Source organism: Panulirus ornatus, chromosome 2 (genome assembly GCF_036320965.1).
Source record: "Panulirus ornatus isolate Po-2019 chromosome 2, ASM3632096v1, whole genome shotgun sequence".
NCBI classification, from domain to species: Eukaryota; Metazoa; Arthropoda; class Malacostraca; order Decapoda; family Palinuridae; genus Panulirus; species Panulirus ornatus.
The window spans coordinates 6,908,203-6,924,637 of NC_092225.1; positions in this window are offsets into that span (position 1 = coordinate 6,908,203).

Below are 16,435 nucleotides of genomic sequence, written 5' to 3' on the forward strand. Positions count from 1 at the left end.
TCTTTTCTGACTCTCGTTCCAAGACTCTCTCTCCTGTCCTGCCTGACTCTCGTCCCAAGTCTCTCTCTCCTGTCCTGTGTGACTCTCGTCACAAGCCTCTCTCTCCTGTCCTGCCTGACTCCTGTCACAAGCTTCTCTGTCTTGTCCTGCCAGACTCTCGTACCAAGCCTCATTCTCCTACTTGCCTGACTCTCGTCCCAAGCCCTTCTCTCCTACCCTGCCTGACTCTCGTCCTAAGCCTCTCTCTCCTATCCTGCCTGACTCTCGTCCCAAGCCTCTCTCTTCTGTCCTGCTTGACTGTTGTCCCAAGGGTCTCTTTCCTATCCTGCCTATCTCTCGTCCCAAGAATCTCTCTCCTATCCTGCCTGACTTTCGTCCCAAACCTCTCTCTCCTGTCCTTCAGGACACTCACCTCAAGACTCTCTGTCATATCCTGATTAACTCTCGTCCCAAGTCTCTCTCTCCAGTCCTGCCTGACTATCTTCAGAAGCCTCTCTCTCATGTCCTGGGTGACTCTCGTTCTAAGCCTATCTCTCCTGTCTTGCCTGACTGTCGTCCAAAGCCTCTATCTCCTGCATTGCCTGACTCTCATCCCAAACCTCCGTCTCTTGTCCTGGCTGACTCTCGTCCCATGCCTCTCTCTCCTGTCTTGCCTGACTCTCGTCCAAAGCCTCTCTCTCTCCTGTCCTTTCCTGACTCTCGGTCCAAGCCTCTCCCTCCTGTCCTTCCTGACTCTCGTCCCAAGCGTCTCTCTTCTGCCCTCCCTGACTCTCCTCATAAGACTCTCTCTCCTACCCTGCCTGACTTTCGTCGAAAGCCTCCCTCTCTCGTCCCAAGCGTCTTTCTCCTAATTGCCTGACTATCGTCTCAAGGATTTCTTTCCTAACCTGCCTGACTCTCGTCCCAAGCCTCTTTCTCCTATCCTGCCTGACTCTCGTCCCAAGCCTCTCCCTCCTGTCCTGCCTGACTGCCGTCCCAAGCTTCTCTCTCCTGTCCTGCCTGACTCTCGTCCCAAGCCTCTCTCTTCTTTCCTGCCTGACTCTCTTCCCAAGCCTCTTTCTCCTACTTGCCTGACTCTCGTCCCAAGTCCTTCTCTCTTACCCTGCCTGACTCTCGTCCCAAGTCTCTTCTAATATCCTGCCTGAATCTCGTCCGAAGTCTCTCTCTCCTCTACTGCCTGACTGCCGTCCGAAGCTTCTCTCTCCTGTCCTGCCTGACTCTCGTCCCCAACCTCTTTCTCCTCACCTGGTTGACTCTCTTCACAAGCCTCTCTCTCCTGTCCTTCCTGACTCTCGTCCTAAGCCTCTCTCTCCTATCCTGCCTGACTCTCGTTTCAAACTTCTCTCTCCTATCCTTACTGACTCTCTCCTCAAGGCTCTCTGTCCTATCCTGCCTAACTCTCGTCCCAAGTCTCTCTCTCCGATCCTGGCTGACTCTCGTCCTATGCCTCTCTCTCCTGTCTTGCCTGACTGTCGTCCCGAGCCTCTCTCTCCTGTCTTGCCTGACTCTCGTCTCAAGCCTCCTTTTCTTGTCCTGGCTGACTATCGTCCCATGCCTCTCTCTCCTGTCCTGCCTGACTCTCGTCCCAAGCCTCTCTCTCCCGTCCTTACTGACTCTCGTCCCAAGCGAATCTCTTATGCCCTCAATGACTCTCATCCCAAGCCTCTCTCTCCTACCCTTCCTGACTTTCGTCGAAAGCCTCCCTCTCATGTCCTGCCTAACTCTCTAGTGAAGCCTCTCTCTCCTGTCCTGCCTGACTCTCGTCCCAAGCCTCTCTATCTCCTGTCCTGCCTGACTCTCGTTCCAAGCCTCTCCCTCCTGTCCTTCCTGACTCTCGTCCCAAGCGTCTCTCTTCTGCCCTCCCTGACTCTCCTCATAAGACTCTCTCTCCTACCCTGCCTGACTTTCGTCGAAAGCCTCCCTCTCATGTCCTGACTAACTCTCTGGTGGAGCCTCTCTCTCCTGTTCTGCCTGACTGTTGTCCCAAGCCTCTCTCTCCTGTCCTGCCTGACTCTCGTCACAAGCCTCTCTTTCCTGTCCTGCCTGACTCATGTCACAAGCTTCTCTGTCTTGTCCTGCCTGACTCTCGTACCAAGCCTCATTCTCCTACTTGCATGACTCTCGTCCCAAGTCCTTCTCTCCTACCCTGCCTGACTCTTGTCCCAACCTCTCTCTCCTGTCCTGCCTGACTCTCGTCCCAAGCCTCTCTCTTCTGTCCTGCTTGACTGTCGTCCCAAGCGTCTCTTTCCTATCCTGCCTATCTCTCGTCCCAAGACTCTCTCTCCTATCCTGCCTGACTTTCGTCCCAAACCTCTCTCTCCTGTCCTTCCGGACACTCACCTCAAGCCTCTCTGTCCTATACTGCCTAACTCTCGTCCCAAGTCTCTCTCTCCAGTCCTGCCTGACTATCTTCCCAAGCCTCTCTCTCATGTCCTGGGTGACTCTCGTCCTAAGCCTCTCTCTCCTACCTTGCCTGAATGTCGTCCCAAGCCTCTATCTCCTGTATTGCCTGACTCTCATCCCAAACCTCCATGTCATGTCCTGGCTGACTCTCGTCCCATGCCTTTCTTTCATGTCCTGCCTGACTCTCGTTCCAAGCCTCTCTCTCTCCTGCCCTGTCTGACTCTCGTTCCAAGCCTCTCCCTCCTGTCCTTCCTGACTCTCGTCCCAAGCGTCTCTCTTCTGCCCTCCCTGACTCTCCTCATAACACTCTCTCTCCTACCCTGCATGACTTTTGTCGAAAGCGTCCCTCTCATGTCCTGACTAACTCTCTGGTGGAGCCTCTCTCTCCTGTTCTGCCTGACTGTTGTCCCAAGCCTCTCTCTCCTACCCAACCTGACTCTCGTCCCAAGCTCTTGTTCCAGGCCTGCGTGACTCTCGTCCCATGCATCTCTCTCCTGTCCTGCCTGACTCTCGTCCCAAGCCTCTCTATCCTGTCTTTTCTGACTCTCGTTCCAAGACTCTCTCTCCTGTCCTGCCTGACTCTCGTCCCAAGTCTCTCTCTCCTGTCCTGTGTGACTCTCGTCACAAGCCTCTCTCTCCTGTCCTGCCTGACTCCTGTCACAAGCTTCTCTGTCTTGTCCTGCCAGACTCTCGTACCAAGCCTCATTCTCCTACTTGCCTGACTCTCGTCCCAAGCCCTTCTCTCCTACCCTGCCTGACTCTCGTCCTAAGCCTCTCTCTCCTATCCTGCCTGACTCTCGTCCCAAGCCTCTCTCTTCTGTCCTGCTTGACTGTTGTCCCAAGGGTCTCTTTCCTATCCTGCCTATCTCTCGTCCCAAGAATCTCTCTCCTATCCTGCCTGACTTTCGTCCCAAACCTCTCTCTCCTGTCCTTCAGGACACTCACCTCAAGACTCTCTGTCATATCCTGATTAACTCTCGTCCCAAGTCTCTCTCTCCAGTCCTGCCTGACTATCTTCAGAAGCCTCTCTCTCATGTCCTGGGTGACTCTCGTTCTAAGCCTATCTCTCCTGTCTTGCCTGACTGTCGTCCAAAGCCTCTATCTCCTGCATTGCCTGACTCTCATCCCAAACCTCCGTCTCTTGTCCTGGCTGACTCTCGTCCCATGCCTCTCTCTCCTGTCTTGCCTGACTCTCGTCCAAAGCCTCTCTCTCTCCTGTCCTTTCCTGACTCTCGGTCCAAGCCTCTCCCTCCTGTCCTTCCTGACTCTCGTCCCAAGCGTCTCTCTTCTGCCCTCCCTGACTCTCCTCATAAGACTCTCTCTCCTACCCTGCCTGACTTTCGTCGAAAGCCTCCCTCTCTCGTCCCAAGCGTCTTTCTCCTAATTGCCTGACTATCGTCTCAAGGATTTCTTTCCTAACCTGCCTGACTCTCGTCCCAAGCCTCTTTCTCCTATCCTGCCTGACTCTCGTCCCAAGCCTCTCCCTCCTGTCCTGCCTGACTGCCGTCCCAAGCTTCTCTCTCCTGTCCTGCCTGACTCTCGTCCCAAGCCTCTCTCTTCTTTCCTGCCTGACTCTCTTCCCAAGCCTCTTTCTCCTACTTGCCTGACTCTCGTCCCAAGCCCTTCTCTCTTACCCTGCCTGACTCTCGTCCCAAGTCTCTTCTAATATCCTGCCTGAATCTCGTCCGAAGTCTCTCTCTCCTCTACTGCCTGACTGCCGTACGAAGCTTCTCTCTCCTGTCCTGCCTGACTCTCGTCCCCAACCTCTTTCTCCTCACCTGGTTGACTCTCTTCACAAGCCTCTCTCTCCTGTCCTTCCTGACTCTCGTCCTAAGCCTCTCTCTCCTATCCTGCCTGACTCTCGTTTCAAACCTCTCTCTCCTATCCTTACTGACTCTCTCCTCAAGGCTCTCTGTCCTATCCTGCCTAACTCTCGTCCCAAGTCTCTCTCTCCGATCCTGGCTGACTCTCGTCCTATGCCTCTCTCTCCTGTCTTGCCTGACTGTCGTCCCGAGCCTCTCTCTCCTGTCTTGCCTGACTCTCGTCTCAAGCCTCCTTTTCTTGTCCTGGCTGACTCTCGTCCCATGCCTCTTTCTCCTCACCTGGTTGACTCTCTTCCCAAGCCTCTCTCTCCTGTCCTGCCTGACTGTCGTCCCAAGCTCTCTCTCCTTCCTGCCTGACTCGTTTCAACTCTCTCTCCTTCCTTTACTGACTCCTCTCAAGCTCTTGTCTATCTGCTAACTCTCGTCCCAAGCTCTCTCTCTCCGTCCTGCTGACTCTCTTCCTAAGCCTCTCTCTCCTTCTTGCCTGACTTTCGTCCCAAGCCTCTCTCTCCTGTCTTGCCTGACTCTCGTCCAAGCTCTCTCTTCTTTCCTGCTGACTCTCGTCCCAAGCCTCTCTCTCCTGTCCTGCCTGACTTCGTCCAAGCCTCTCTCTCTGTTCTGCCTGACTCTCCTCACAGCCTCTCTCTCTGTCCTGCCTGACTCTCGTCCCAGCCTCTCTCTCTATCCTGCTGACTCTCGTCCAAGCCTCTCTCTCTTCTGCTACTCTCGTCCCAAGCCTCTCTCTCTTCTGCCTGACTCTGTCCAAGCCTCTCTCTCCTGTCCTGCCTGACTTCGTCCCAACCTCTTCTTGTCTGCCTGACCTCGTCCAGCCTCTCTTCTTTCCTCTGACTCTCGTCCAAGCCTCTCTCGTCCTGCCTGACCTCGTCCAACCTCCTCTCTTCCTGCTGACTTCGTCAAGCCTCTTTTTCTGCCTAACTCTCTCACTTCTCTCCTGCTGACCGTCCAAGCCCTCTCTCTATCCTGCATTCGTCCAACCTCTTCTCCTCCGCCGACTCTCGTCCCAACCTCTCTCTCTTCCTTACTCCGTCAAGCCCTCTCTCCTGTTCTCCTGACTCTCTCCCAACCTCTCTCTCTTTCTGACTCTCGTCCACCTCTCTCTCTTTCCTGCCTACTCGTCCAAGCTCTTCTCCTTGCCTGACTCTCGTCCAAGCTCTCTTTCCTGCCTGACTTCGTCCAAGCCTCTCCTCTTCTGCCTGACTCTGTCCAAGCCTCCTCTCTTTCCTGCTTCCAAGCTCTCTCTCTGCTGCGACTCTCGTCCCACCTCTTCTCCTCCTGCCTGACTCTCTCCCAACCTCTCTCTTGTCTGCTACTTCGTAAGCCTCTTCTCCTTCTCCTGCTCTCGTCACCTCTTCTCCTTCCTACGACTCCCTCCCAGCTTTCTCCTATTGCTACTCTCTCCCAAGCTCTCTCTCCGCAGGCTGACTCCGTCAAGCCTCTTTCCTGTCCTGCCTGACTTCGTCCCAACCTCTCTCTCCTGTCTGCCTGACTCTTCCAAGCCTCCTCTTTCCTCTGACTCTCGTCCCAAGCCTTTCTCCTCTGCCTGACTCGTCAAAACCTCCTCCTTCTCTCTCTCCTCACTCCTTCCTGTCCTGCTATCTCTCAAGTCTCTCTACTCCTGTCCGCTCTCTGCCTCTCCTCCGTCCTCCTGACTTCGTCCAAGCTTCTCCTCCTGTCTGCCTGACTCTGTCCAACCTCCTCTCTTTCTGCTGCCTCCCCCACTCCTCTCTTCTGCTGACTTCGTCCAAGCCTCTCTCTCCTGTTGCTGACCTCCTTCTTTCTGAACGTCACCTTTTTGCTACTCTCTAACCTTTTCTCTATCCGTCAGCCTCTTCACTGCTGATTGCAACCTTCTTCTCTGCGACTCTCTCCAACCTCTCTCTACTGTGACTCTCAAGCCTCCTCTCTCCTGTTCTGCCTAACTCTCTCCAGCCTCTCTCCCATCTCCTCCTGTACTCTCGTCCCCAATCCTCTCTCTTCTTCCTGCCTGCACTCTCGTCCCTAGACTTCTCTCTACCTTGCCTGATCTCTCCCAACCTTCTCTCTTCCCTGCTGACTTCGTCCCAAGCCTCTTCTCCTTCTTGCCTGACTCTGTCAACCTCCTCCTACTCTTGCTCACTCTCCAGGCTTCTCTCTCCTGTCCTGCCTGACTCTCGTCCCAACCTTCTCTCCTCCTGCCTGACTCTCTTCCCAAGCCTCTCTCTTCCTTCGCCTGACTCGTACCAAGCCTCTCTCTCCTTCTGCCTGACTCTCGTTCAACCCTCTCTCCTTCCTTACTGACTCCCTCTCAAGACTTTCTGTCCTATCCTGAAACTCTCTCCAAGTCTCTCTCTCCAGTCCAGGCTGACTCTCGTTCTAAGCCTCTCTCTCCTGTCTTGCCTGACTTTCGTCCCAAGCCTCTCTCTCCTGTCTTGCCTGACTCTCGTCCTAAGCCTCCTTTTTTTTTTTCCTGTCTGACTCTCGTCCCATGCCTCTCTCTCCTGTCATGCCTGACTATCGTCAAAAGCCTCTCTCTCCTGTTCGGCCTGACTCTCTCCTCATCACGATCTCTCCTGTCCTGCCTGAATCTCGTCCCCAGCCTCTCTCTCATGTATTGCTTGACTCTCGTCCCATGCCTCTCCTTTTCTGCCTGACTCTCCTCCCAAGACTCTCTCTCTTCTCCTGACTGACTGTCGTCCAAAGCTTCTCACTCCTGTCTTGCCTGACTCTCGTCCCAAACCTCCCTCTCTTGTAATGGCTGACACTCGCACCCAGCCTCTCTCTCTTGTCCTGCTTGACTCTCGTCCCAAGCCTCTCTCTCCTGTCCTGCCTGACTCTCTTCCCAAGCCTCTCTCTTCTTTCCTGCATGACTCTCGTCCAAAGCCTCTTTCTCCTAATTGCCTAACTCTCGTCTTAAGCCTTTTTCTCCTACACTGCCTGAATCTCGTCCAAAGCCTCTCTCTCCTATCCTGCCTGACTGTCGTCCCAAGCCTATCTCTCCTGTCCTGCCTGACTCTCGTCCCCAACCTCTTTCTCTTCACCTGGTTGACTCTCTATTCCCAAGCCTCTCTCTCTTCTCCTGCCTGACTCTCGTCGCAAGCCTCTCTCTCCTGTCCTGCCTGACTCTCGTCCCAATCCTCTCTCTTCTTTCCTGCCTGACTCTCGTCCCAAGACTCTTTCTCCTACTTGCCTGACTCTCGTCCCAAGCCCTTCTCTCTTACCCTGCCTGACTCTCGTCCCAAGCCTCTTCTCCTATCTTGCCTGACTCTCGTCCGAAGCCTCTCTCTCCTATCCTGCCCGACTGCCCTCCCAAGCTTCTCTCTCCTGTCCTGCCTGACTCTCGTCCCCAACCTCTTTCTCCTCACCTGGTTGACTCCCTTCCCAAGCCTCTCTCTCCTGTCCTGCCTGACTGTCGTCACAAGCATCTCTCTCCTCTCCTGCCTGACTCTCGTTTCGCACCACTCTCTCCTATCCTTACTGACTCTCTCCTAAAGCCTCTGTGTCCTATTCTGCCTAACTCTCGTCCCAAGTCTCTCTCTCCGTTCCTGGCTGACTCTCGTCCTAAGCCTCTCTCTCCTGTCTTGCCTGACTGTCGTCTCTAGCCTCTCTCTCCTGTCTTGCCTGACTCTCGTCCAAAGCCTCCTTCTTTTTTCCTGTCTGACTCTCGTCCCAAGCCTCTCTCTCCTGTCCTGCCTGACTCTCGTCCCAAGTCTCTCTCTTTTTTCCTGCCTGACTCTCGTCCCAAGCCTCTTTCTCGTAATTGCCTGACTCTAGTCTCAAGCCTTTCTCTCCTAGTCTGCCTGACTCTCGTCCCAAGCCTCTCTCTCCTATCCTGCCTGACTCTCGTCCCAAGCCTCTCTCTCCTGTCCTGCCTGACTGCCGTCCCAAGCTTCTCTATCCTGTCCTGCCTGACTCTCGTCCCCAACTTCTTTCTCTTCACCTGGTTGACTCTCTTCCCACGCCTCTCTCTCTTCTCCTGCTTGACTCTCGTCCCAAGCCTCTCTCTCCTGTCCTGCCTGACACTCGTCCCAAGCCTCTCTCCTCTTTCCTGCCTGACTGTCGTCCCAAGCCTCTTTCTCCTACTTGCCTGACTCGTCCCAAGCCCTTCTTTCTTACCCTGCCAGACTCTCGTCCCAAGCCTCTTCTCCTATCCTGCCTGAGTCTCGTCCCAAGCCTCTCTCTCGTATCCTACCCTACTGCCGTTCCAAGCTTCTCTCTCCTGTTCTGCCTGACTCTCGTCCCCAACCTCTTTCTCCTCACCTGGTTGAATCTCTTGCCAAGCCTCTCTCTCCTGTCCTGCCTGAGTGTCGTCCCAAGCCTCTCTCTCCAATCCTGCCTGACTGCCGTCCCAAGCTTCTCTCTCCTGTCCTGCCTGACTCTCTTCCCCAACCTCTTTCTCTTCACCTGGTTGACTCTCTTCCTAAGCCTCCCTCTCTTCTCCTGCTTGACTTTCGTCCCAAGCCTCTCTCTCCTGTCGTGCCTGACTCTCGTCCCAAGCCTCTCTCTTCTTTCCTGCCTGACTCTCGTCCCAAGCCTCTTTCTCCTACTTGCCTGACTTGTCCCAAGCCCTTCTCTCTTACCCTGCCTGACTCTCCTCCCCAGCCTCTTCTCCTATCCTGCCTGACTCTCGTCCCAAGCCTCTCTCTCGTATCCTGCCCTACTGCCGTTCCAAGCTTCTCTCTCCTGTCCTGCCTGACTCTCGTCCCCAACCTCTTTCTCCTCACCTGGTTGAATCTCTTGCCAAGCCTCTCTCTCCTGTCTTGCCTGAGTGTCGTCCCAAGCCTCTCTCTCCTATCCTGCCTGACTCTCGTATCAAAACTCTTTTTCCTATCCTTACTGACTCTCTCCTCAAGCCTCTCTGTCCTATTCTGCCTAACTCTCGTCCCAAGTCTCTCTCTCCGTTCCTGGCTGACTCTCTTCCTAAGGCTCTCTCTCCTGTCTTCCTGACTGTAGTCCCAAGATTCTCTCTCCTGTCTTGCCTGACTCTAGTCCTAAGCCTCCTTCTTTTTTTCTGTCTGACTCTCGTCCCATGCCTCTCTCTCCTGTCCTGCCTGACTGTCGTCAAAAGCCTCTCTCTCCTGTTCAGCCTGACTCTCTCCTCATCCCTCTCTCTCCTGTCCTGCCTGACTCTCGTACCCAGCCTCTCTCTCATGTAATGCCTGACTCTCGTCCCATGCCTCTCTCTCCTTTTCTGCCTGACTCTCCTCCCAAGCCTCTCTTTCTTGTCCTGACCGACTGTCGTCCCAAGCTTCTCACTCCTGTCTTGCCTGACTCTCGTCCCAAACCTCCCTCTCTTTTCCTGGCTGACTCTCGCACCCAGCCTCTCTCACTTGTCCTGCCTGACTCTCGTCCCAAGCCTCTCTCTCCTATCCTGCTTGACTCTCTTCCCAAGCCTCTCTCTTCTTTCCTGCCTGTCTCTCGTCCCAAGCGTCTTTCTCCTAATTGCCTGACTCTCGTCTCAAGCCTTTCTTTCCTAACCTGCCTGACTCTCGTCCCAAGCCTCTCTCTCCTATCCTGCCTGACTCTCGTCCCAAGAATCTCTCTCCTGTCCTGCCTGACTGCCATCCCAAGCTTCTCTCTCCTGTCCTGCCTGACTCTCGTTCCCAACCTCTTTCTCTTCACCTGGTTGGCTCTCTTCCCAAGCCTCTATCTTTTGTCCTGCCTGACTCTCGTCCCAAGACTCTCTCTCCTGTCCTGCCTGACTCTCGTCCCAAGCCTCTCTCTTCTTTCCTGCCTGACTCTCTTCCCAAGCCTCTTTCTCCTACTTGCCTGACTCTCGTCCCAAGCCCTTCTCTCTTACCCTGCCTGACTCTCGTCCCAAGCCTCTTCTCCTATCCTGCCTGACTCTCGTCCGAAGCCTCTCTCTCCTCTATTGCCTGACTGCCGTCCCAACCTTCTCTCTCCTGTCCTGCCTGACTCTCGTCCCCAACCTCTTTCTCCTCACCTGGTTGACTCTCTTCACAAGCCTCTCTCTCCTGTCCTGCCTGACTCTCACCCTAAGCCTCTCTCTCCTATCCTGCCTGACTCTCGTTTCAAACCTCTCTCTCCTATCCTTACTGACTCTCTCCTCAAGGCTCTCTGTCCTATCCTGCCTAACTCTCGTACCAAGTCTCTCTCTCCGATCCTGGCTGACTCTCGTCGTATGCCTCTCTCTCCTGTCTTGCCTGACTGTCGTCCCGAGCCTCTCTCTCCTGTCTTGCCTGACTCTCGTCTCAAGCCTCCTTTTCTTGTCCTGGGTGACTCTCGTCCCATGCCTCTCTCTCCTGTCCTGACTGACTCTCGTCCCAAGCCTCTCTCTCTTGGCCTGCCTGACTCTCGTCCCAAGCTTCTTTCTCCTGTCCTTACTGACTCTCGTCCCAAGCTTATCTCTTATGCCCTCAATGACTCTCATCCCAAGCCTCTCTCTCCTACCCTTCCTGACTTTCGTCGAAAGCCTCCTTCTCATGTCCTGCCTAACTCTCTTGTGAAGCCTCTCTCTCCTGTCCTGCCTGACTCTCGTCCCAAGCCTCTCCCTCCTATCCTGCCTGACTCTCGTCTCAAACATCTCTCTCCTGTCCTTCCTGACTCTCTCCTCAAGCCACTCTCTCTTATCCTTCATAAATCTCGTCAAAAGTCTCTCTCTCCGGTCCCGTTTGACTCTCTTCCCAAGCCTCTCTCTCCTGTACTGGCTGAATGTCGTCCCAAGCCTCTCTCTCCTGTCTTTCCTGACTGTTGTCCCATGCCTCTCTCTCCTGTTTTGCCTGACTCTCGTCCCAAGCCTCCTTCTCTTGTCCTGGATGACTCTCGTCCCAAGCCTCTCTCTCCTGTCCTGCCTGACTTTCGTCCTAAGCCTCTTTATCTCCTGTCCTGCTTGACTCTCGTCCCAGGCCTCTCTCTTCTTTCCTGCGTGACTCTTGTTACAAGCCTCTCTCTCTAGTCCTTCCTAACTCTCATCACAAGCATCTCTCTTCTGCCCTCCCTGACTCTCGTCCCATGCCTCTCTCTCCTACACTGCCTGACTGTCGTCGAAATCCTCCCCCTCATGTCATGCCTAACTCTCTAGTGAAGCCTCTCTCTCATGTTCTGCCTGACTCTCGACCCAAGCCTCTCTCTCCTGTCCTACTTGTCTCCAGTCCCATGCCTCTCTCTCCTCTTTTGCCTTTCTCTCCTCCTAAGCCTTTCTCTCTTGTCTTGCCTGACTCTCGTCCAAAGTCTCTTTCTCCTGTCCTGCCTCACTCTAGTCCCAAGCCTCTCTCTCTTGTCCTGCCTGACTCTCGTCCAAAGCCTCTCTCTCCCGTCCTTCCTGACTCTCGTCCCAAGCGTATCTCTTCTGCCCTCAATGACTCTCGTCCCAAGCCTCTCTCTCCTACCCTGCCTCACTTTCGTCATGTCTTTCGTCATGTCTTTCGTCATGCCTCCCTATCATGTCCTGCCTAACTCTCTAGTGAAGCCTCTCTCTCCTGTCCTGCCTGACTCTCGTCCCAAGCCTCTCTCTCCTATACTGCCTGACTCTCGTCTCAAACATCTCTCTCCTGTCCTTCCTGACTCTCTCCTCAAGCCTCTCTCTCTTATCCTTCCTAAATCTCGTCAAAAGTCTCTCTCTCCGGTCCCGATTGACTCTCTTCCCAAGCCTCTCTCTCCTGTCCTGGTTAACTGTCGTCCCAAGACTCTCTGTCCTGTCTTTCCTGACTGTTGTCCTATGCCTCTCTCTCCTGTTTTGCCTGACTCTCGTCCCAAGCCTCCTTCTCTTGTCCTGAATGACTCTCGTCCCAAGCGTCTTTCTCCTGTCCTGCCTGACTTTCGTCCTAAGCCTCTCTATCTCCTGTCCTGCTTGACTCTCGTCCCAGGTCTCTCTCTTCTGTCCTGCCTGACTCTTGTTACAAGCCTCTCTCTCCTGTCCTTCCTGACTCTCATCACAAGCGTCTCTCTTATGCCCTCACTGACTCTCGTCCCATGCCTCTATCTCCTACACTACCTAACTGTCGTCGAAAGCCTCCCTCTCATGTCATGCCTAACTCTCTAGTGAAGCTTCTCTCTCCTATCCTGCCTGACTCTCGACCCAAGCCTCTCTCTCATGTCCTACTTGACTCTAGTCCCATGCCTCTCTCTCCTCTTTTGCCTTTCTCTCCTCCCAAGCCTCTCTCTCTTGTCTTGCCTGACTCTCGTCCAAAGTCTCTCTCCTGTCCTGCCTGAATTTCGTCCCAAGCCTCTCTCTCTTGTCCTGCCGGACTCTCGTCCCAAGTCTCTTTCTCCTGTCCTGCCTTACTCTCGTCCCAAGCCCTTATCTACTCTCCTTCCTGACTGTGGTCCCAAGCCTCTCTCTCCTGTCCTGATTGACTCTCATCTTAAGCCTCTCTCTCCTTTCATAACTGACTCTCATACCAACCCTCTATCTCCTGTCCTGCCTGACTCTCTCCCGATGCCTCTCTCCCCTGTCCTGCAGAACTCTCGTCCCAAGCCTCTCTCTCCTCTCCAGACTGACTATCGTCCCAAGCCCTTCTCTCCTACACTGCCTGACTCTCGTCCCATGCCTCTCTCTCCTGTCCTGCCTGACTCTCGTCCCAAGCCTCCCTCTCTTGTCATGGCTGACTCTCGTCACAAGCCTCTCTCTCCTGTCCTGCCTGACTCTAGTCCTAAGACTCTCTCTCTCCTGTCCTGCTTGACTCTCGTCCCAGGCCCCTCTCTCCTGTCCTGCCTGACTCTTGTCCCAAGCCTCTCTCTCCTGTCCATCCTGACTCTCGTCACAAGCCTCTCTCTTCAGCCCTCCCTGACACTCGTCCGAAGCCTCTCTCTCCTACCCTGCCTCACTGTCGTCGAAAGCCTCCCTCTCATGTCTTGCCTAACTCTCTAGTCAAGCCTCTTTCTCCTGTCCTGCCTGACTCGTCCCAAGCCTCTCTCTCCTGTCCTTCATGACTCTCGTGCCATACCTCTCTCTCCTGTTCTCCCTTTCTCTCCTCCCAAGCCTCTTTCCCTTGTCCTGCCTGACTCTCGTCCCAAGCCTCTCATGTACTTCCTGACTCTCGTCGCAATTCTCTCTCTCTTGTCCTGCCTGACTATCATCCCAAGCTTCTCTCTCCTGTCCCGTCTGACTCTCGTCCCAAGCCCCTATCTCCTCTCCTGCCTGACTGTCGTCCCAAGCCTCTCTCTCCTGTCCTGACTAACTCTCACCTCAAGCCTCTCTCTCCTCTCATGCCTGACTCTCGTACTAATCCTCTATCTCCTATCCTGCCTGACACTCGTCCCAGGCTTCTTTCTCCTGTCCTGCATAACTCTCCTCCCAAGCCTCTCTCCCCTGTCCTGACTAGCTCTCACCTCAAGTCTCTCTCTCCTCTCATGCCTGACTCTCGTACAAACCCTCTATCTCCTGTCCTGCCTGACACTCGTCCCAGGATTCTTTCTCCTGTCCTGCCTGACTCTAGTCCGAAGCCCCTCTCTCCTACTCTGCATGATTGTCGTACCAAGCCTTTCTCTCCTGTCCTGCCTAACTCTCGTCCCAACTCTCTCTCTCCTACCCTGCCTGACTCTCGTTCGAAGACTCTGTCATGTCGAGACTGACTCTCGTCACAAGCCTCTCTTTCGTGTCCTGCCTGACTCTTGTCCCAAGCCTCTCTCTCCAGTCCTGCTTCATTCTCGTCCCAAGCCTCTTTTTCCTGTCCTGCGAGACACTCCTTTCAGGACTCTACCTCCTGTCCTGCCTGACTCTCGTCCTAACCCTCTCTCTCCTGTCCTGCCTGACTCTCGTCCCAAGCCTCTCTCTCCTATCCTGCCTGACTCTCGTCTCAAACATCTCTCTCCTGTCCTTCCTGACTCTCTCCTCAAGCCTCTCTCTCTTATCCTTCCTAAATCTCGTTAAAAGTCTCTCTCTCCGGTCCTATCTGACTCTCTTCCCAAGCCTCTCTCTCCTGTCCTGGTTAACTGTCGTCCCAAGACTCTCTGTCCTGTCTTTCCTGACTTTTGCCCCATGCCTCTCTCTCCTGTTTTGCCTGACTCTCGTCCCAAGCCTCCTTCTCTTGTCCTGAATGACTCTCGTCCCAAGCCTCTCTCTCCTGTCCTGCCTGACTTTCGTCCTAAGCCTCTCTATCTCCTGTCCTGCTTGACTCTTGTCCCAGGCCTCTCTCTTCTGTCCTGCCTGACTCTTGTTACAAGCCTCTCTCTCCTGTCCTTCCTAACTCTCATCACAAGCGTCTCTCTTATGCCCTCACTGGCTCTCGTGCCATGCCTCTATCTCCTACACTGCCTGACTGTCGTCGAAAGCCTCCCACTCATGTCCTGCCTAACTCTCTAGTGAAGCCTCTCTCTCCTGTCCTGCCTGACTCGACCCAAGCCTCTCTCTCCTGTCCTACTTGACTCTAGTCCCATGCCTCTCTCTCCTCTTTTGCCTTTCACTCCTCACAAGCCTCTCTCTCTTGTCTTGCCTGACTCTCGTCCAAAGTCTCTTTCTCCTGTCCTGCCTGAATTTCGTCCCAAGCCTCTCTCTCTTGGCCTTGCCTGACTCTCGTCCCAAGTCTCTCTCTCCTGTCCTGCCTGATTCTACTCCCTAGACTCTCTCTCCTGTCCAGCCTTACTCTCGTCCCAAGCCCTTATCTACTCTCCTGCCTGACTGTGGTCCCAAGCCTCTCTCTCCTGTCCTGACTGACTCTCACCTTAAGCCTCTCTCTCCTTTCATGACTGACTCTCGTAGCAACCCTCTATCTCCTGTCCTGCCTGACTCTCTCCCGATGCCTCTCTCCCTGTCCTGCAGAACTCTCGTCCCAAGCCTCTCTCTCCTCTCCAGCCTGACTATCGTCCCAAGCCCTTCTCTCCTACCCTTCCTGACTCTCGTCCCATGCCGCTCTCTCCTGTCCTGCCTGACTCTCGTCCCAAGCCTCCCTCTCTTGTCATGGCTGACTCTCGTCATAAGCCTCTCTCTCCTGTCCTGCCTGACTCTAGTCCTAAGACTCTCTCCTGTCCTGCTTGACTCTCGTCCCAGGCCTCTCTCTCCTGTCCTGCCTGACTCTTGTCACAAGCCTCTATCTCCAGTCCTTCCTGACTCTCGTCACAAGCTTTTCTCTTCAGCCCTCCCTGACTCTCGTCCGAAGCCTCTCTCTCCTACCCTGCCTCACTGTCGTCGAAAGCCTCCCTCTCATGTCTTGCCTAACTCTCTAGTCAAACCACTTTCTCCTGTCCTGCCTAACTCTCGTCCCAAGACTCTCTCTCCTGTCCTTCATGACTCGTGCCATACCTCTCTCTCCTGTTCTGCCTTTCTCTCCTCCCAAGCCTCTTTCTCTTGTCCTGCCTGACTCTCGTCCCAAGCCTCTCTCTCATGTACTTCCTGACTCTCGTCCCAAGTCGCTCTCTCTTGTCCTGCCTGACTATCATCCTAAGCTTCTCTCTCCTGTCCCGTCTGACTCTCGTCCCAAGCCCCTATCTCCTCTCCTGCCTGACTGTTGCCCCAAGCCTCTCTCTCCTGTCCTGACTAACTCTCACCTCAAGCCTCTCTCTCCTCTCATGCCTGACTCTCGTACTAACCCTCTATCTCCTGTCCTGCCTGACACTCGTCCCAGGCTTCTTTCTCCAGTCCTGCATAATTCTCGTCCCAAGCCTCTCTCTCCTGTCCTAACTAACTCTCACCTCAAGTCTCTCTCTCCTCTCATGCCTGACTCTCGTACTAACCCTCTATCTCCTGTCCTGCCTGACACTCGCCCCAGGCTTCTTTCTCCTGTCCTGCCTGACTCTCGTCCGAAGCCCTTCTCTCCTACTCTGCATGATTGTCGTACCAAGCCTCTCTCTCCTGTCCTGCCTAACTCTCGTCCCAACTCTCTCTCTCCTACCCTGCCTGACTCTCGTTCGAGCACTCTGTCATGTCGAGACTGACTCTCGTCCCAAGCCTCTCTTTCGTGTCCTGCCTGACTCTTGTCCCAAGCCTCTCTCTCCAGTCCTGGCTCATTCTCGTCCCAAGCCTCTTTTTCCTGTCCTGCGAGACACTCCTTTCAGGACTCTACCTCCTGTCCTGCCTGACTCTCGTCCTAACCCTCTCTCTCCTGTCCTGCCTGACTCTCGTCCCAAGCCTCTCTCTCCTACCCTGCCTGACCATCGTCCCAAGCCTCTCTCTACTGTCCTGCCTGACTCTTTCGTCAAGCCTCTCTCTCCTGTTTTGCCTGACTCTCGTCCCAAGGTTTCTCCTCTGTCCTGCCTGACTCTAGTCCCAAGCCACTCTCTCCTGTCCTGCTTGACTCTCGTACCATGCCTCTCTC